Raw genomic sequence first — 4701 nt, forward strand, 5'->3', positions numbered from 1 at the left:
AAAAGCACTGGTTCTCAGCTTCCCCTTAAGGTTGTCTTGTGACTTTTTTTTTTGTGTGGCTTCTTTCCAGTAATATACGGACTACAGAACCACTCCCCTAGTCCCTAGGTTTGTAGTCCCTAGCCTCTCTGCCCATACAGCTCACTCACATAAGTAACAATCCCTCACTGGGGTTTTGCTGTTACACCTGTCTGTGTGTCCTGTTCTGATGTTTGTTTGTTGTCCTCTCTTGGGTAGTCTCTGTACAGGTCAAAGTGGTATCCCTGGCTTGGATATGCATCTCTTGCTTTTCACTAGTGATGACTGAATGGCACTAGCAAGTCTCTAGTCCTTGTGGCAAAATTTCTTAGGAAGAGTGAAACTTCTTTCTGTCAAATACATTTGACAATGGATCAATGAGAAGAATCTTAAGTGGTGTACAGTGTTGCCCACAGCATGTAAGGGAATCACTGATTTGTTACCCAGAGATTCAGTCATTTTTGTGGGTAGTGGCATATGTGAGGGCAGTGCAGTATCTTGCCTGGGTAGATGAGAGCAAGTATTCATGCTATGAGTAATCCCAGGTCTTTGCTGCTCTCTGGGTCTTACCTCTCAGTCTTCCACATGCGTAGACTAGTAGGAGGATTCAAGCTAGTCAGAATCTAGAGAGAGGAATTAGAAAGGCTCTAGACAGACAATGTTTCTTTAGTCATCAGCAAATAAGGGTCATTTAATCTCACTAACCCTGTCCAGTGGTAACATGTGATGAGGCTATTCCCAGGTTCACGTGCTGAAGATCATTTACATTACTACCTAAAGTGCTACCAGGAGCCAAAGTCAGTGTGAAGACAAAACAATCCTTTGTTTTAAGGTGCTGTGCTGTCATTATGCTAATCACTGGGCACAACTCCTCAAGGGAAGTATTTACAAGTGATGAACACTGTCTGGTCTGCTGGGAAATCATGCGAGAGGCTGGCAACATTTTTGGCCAGAGTATCAAAAACACTCTGACCTATGCCTCAGTTTGGCAAGCTGGAGGCAGACAGTCGGGGAGCTATGAGGGACCTGATCCTTGTTGCTGCTGATGGCTGCACATGTGCTTCCAGGAGGATGGTGGGAGAGGGCCCTCCAATCTACCTTCCGCAGCCTTCAGTGCTGAGTGAAAAAACCGCAGACCAAACTCCCTCCACTCTTTTTTCCCCACTCCCATTCTGAAGACAGTGCCAGGAGCAGGGCTGAGCTGCGTCAGCCCAGCTCTGCTCCTGGCATGCATGGACACAAGTTACTGAAGGTGCTCTGTTTTGGAGCATGTTCATCTGAACCCTCATTCAATGAAGGTTCAGATTGTTGTGGGATCAGGCCCTTTTACAGTGTTCTACAGCCGTGCACTTGTGTTTGGTCATGGCTGTAGAGTGCTTTCGGGGCCCAGATCAGGCAAAAATGGTCACTTCTGTGAGCACCCATGGGATGTATTAATGCCTATACCTTTTTGTTCTAGGAACAACGAGGAGCTGTATGAGCCTGTAAGTACTTTTAGGCACATTTATATTTTGATCTGGCTTCATTAGATGTTGGGGCTGGGAAAACCTGAGAGAAGTTGTTGAGAAGTGGCAGTTTCAGTCCCTCTCATGTGATTATTTGAGGCAGATGTAATTCGGCAAGGTGCCAAACCAATGTTAGAGCACAGGTGGGAAGTCTTCAGAGCTGGCTGTGCAGAGTGACTAGGAGACCTGAGCTGCTTGGGGCTTTGTTTTCAAAGGCACTGAGCACCCCAGATGTCAGTTCTCAGTCTGGCCTTCAGCCTCTCTGTACCTCATTTTACCCTAGCAGTAAAATGTGGGTAATGTCTATTGTATGTACATGTTAAGAAACTTAAGGTCTACTGCTTGCTGAGTAAGTCAGGTTTCCAAAATTGGTTGAAGATGGAGGTGTTATCAGATCCTGAGGCAAGGCCATTCTTTAGTTCCTTTTTAGACTTTTTGCATGAGAAAGTTATAGTGGTATAAACTAAAGGACAAAGTTTAACCATTATGATTATACTGATCTATCCACTTGTTATACACGCATATTCCAGTTATAAAAGTGCCTTTTCTGACTTGAAAGATGTTTAGACCAAACCAGAAGAAAGCTGATCTTATTCCAGAATAAGTATAACTGAATCAAAAAGTTACTTTTATTCCAGAATAAGTGCCCAAGGGGGAGTTTTGATGCTGTATCTATATCAATTAAACTCTATCAGGACAGTTAGAGTAATGTAATTGGCAAAACTTTTCAGGACTGACCAGCTCTTCTAAGCTATTGTTTTTCTGTGGGAATTGGATGTCTAAACATAATTTGTCCCCACTGATACTACCACTAGCTGAAATATCTGTGAAGTGTTTTGAGATCTTTTTGGCAATTGTAGCTTTACAGAGGATTGTATGCACAGTAGACAGGTTAGTTTCTCATATTTTGTATGAGAGTAAGAGAAGTGGGTGTTTTATAAAGTGGAAGATGACTACAAGGATGAAAGTAGGAAAACAGTTTTCTTCATAAGGATCCACTGTCTCTTTCCTCCCTCTTTTCCATTAGTTATGCTATCTATCAGCTTCTTCAAAAACTTCTTTGTAAGGTAGGTGGTACCAAGCCATTGATCTCCTATGCACATAGAAGCAAAAAGATAAAACAAACAGCTCAAATTATACCAGAATACTTGTTTGCCGTTATTGTTATTGCAAGGGACGCTTACTGGGCAATACCATTCTGGGAGTATTAAATAAAAATAAGGAAGATGACTTAAGTGGTTGTTACAGTAACTTACATAGCAGGACAACAGAATTGCATAATCTGGGTGCAGTGCAAGTGATCCTAGTTAGCTTATGTATATGGGCTCATCCCCATTTGTTTGTTAATGCTTGGAAAACAGAGAATTTATTTTACATCCATATTCTTAGAGCAGGCATTCAGCTTTTTTCTTTTGTTTCTTACTGCAAAAGCATCATTGTTATCTCAATTTTTTTTGTTTTGGAATGATCCCCTGAGACCTGATTTTTTTGGGTCAGACAGTTGAGTGCAGGTTAAGTGAAAAAAGCATTTAAACTGAAAGATATTTATGAGAAAAATCTCTTCCAAGCAGTTAATACCAAAGCAATTATTGTACAATAAATCTAAAACCAGAGAGAAGCAATAGGGAAGCAATTCTTCCCATCTAATGAGTCGAGTCATGAACACAGCTTAAGTGTTTAAGGCCAGAGTGGATCATACACCCTCCAGCCTCAACTCTACTGCATTACCCCACTGGTATTACATCTGTGTTAAGTAGAGTGTAATGGAGAACCAGGCCTTAACGGGCTCTGGTATTTTATTAAACATATCATGTTGACAGCTGGTCAAACTGGACTGTTTTGGCCTTTATTACTGCATGTGTATAGTTATTTTCAGTTCCCAGTAAAATACCCAATCCTTGGTGATAGAAATACAGCACCCTTGGTTCCTCCTTGTGTTCACATTCATTTCTTTTTGCCTCTTTCAGCACTTCCCCATCCACTTCTCATTTAATAGAGACAAGTGTTTTGTTTTGTTTTTTTTCCTTCAGTCTGTAAGGGTACTTTTCTCCATCTCTATTTCACCCTTGGTTTCCACCCATAGCTCCTCTCCTGCACTATTCTCTTTCCATGTTGGACAATGGAAGTTGATGGTATCAGGAAATGAAATGGACAAGTGTTACAAGTAGCATTTATTGACTGCAGACTCAAGTATGATTCTTTCAAGCAGGGATCTGGACTGAAGTAGTCTTGAAAACCTCTAGATTTGGGAGATTCTTAGAGTAGAATCCACTTATTTTAGCCTTTCAGCCACAATAAGGAGATTCCACTTGACACCTGAAGAGGCACTCAAATAGTGCAAACTGTTTGGCTCACTAGGTAAGCAGTACAGCTCTGCCATTGACAGGAGTCTCAAAAAGCTAACTCACTGCTGTCCCTGCACCGCTATACTGAAGTAGAAGACGGCATACCCTGCGCTCCATTTCGAAGAGCGCAGCCCCGAGTTCCTCTCCTATTTGAGTGTGCCCTCATTCTGTATCGGTGGGGCCTGCCTGGGCGCTACTGGTTCCACATTAATGCTGCTCCTAGGCCTCCTTCTGAGGCATCGCACTGTAGCTGTAGTTGCTCTGCTGGTTTGTAATACCTCAAGACTGGGGCCTTGCTTATGAGTTTCTTTATCCTTTCAAATGCCTACTCCTGGGCTTCTCTCTAGTCCCATGCTGCCTTGTGTGTTAGCTGTCTCAAAGTTTTGCATGCCTCTGAGCACGTGCAGAATCTGGAAAGATAGTTAGCTCTGCCTATAAATGTCTGTGGTCTGGGCATTTCCTTAATGGCTGTCAGTTTCCCAGCTTCATCTTATCTGAGTTCAGCTCAACAATCTGCTCTGGGCACCTGCCTAAGAGCTGTTGCAGCTTAGTGTCCGGGTCTTGGAGAGCCTGTTCCTCACCTCCTTCATCCCCCCCACAAGCCGGATGTCATCTGCTACAAGGCTGATTCCTGACGGGCTCTGGCGCTGGAACGGACCAGTGCCCATGGGTATTCATTCGTCTGCCACAGTACCTTGCAAGGGCTGCCCTGTGCCTTAAGGCCTCAACCTCACTAGAGAGGGCAGAGCCCGTTTTTTTAATCCCAGCCATAAGGCACGGCCGGAGCTGGAGCTGGGGAGGGTGCACGCCCCGCCTCCGGGAGGCGGCCGTGG

The sequence above is a fragment of the Crocodylus porosus genome, unplaced genomic scaffold (genome assembly GCF_001723895.1).
Source record: "Crocodylus porosus isolate Cpor-Errol unplaced genomic scaffold, CroPor_comp1, whole genome shotgun sequence".
Taxonomy (NCBI): domain Eukaryota; kingdom Metazoa; phylum Chordata; order Crocodylia; family Crocodylidae; genus Crocodylus; species Crocodylus porosus.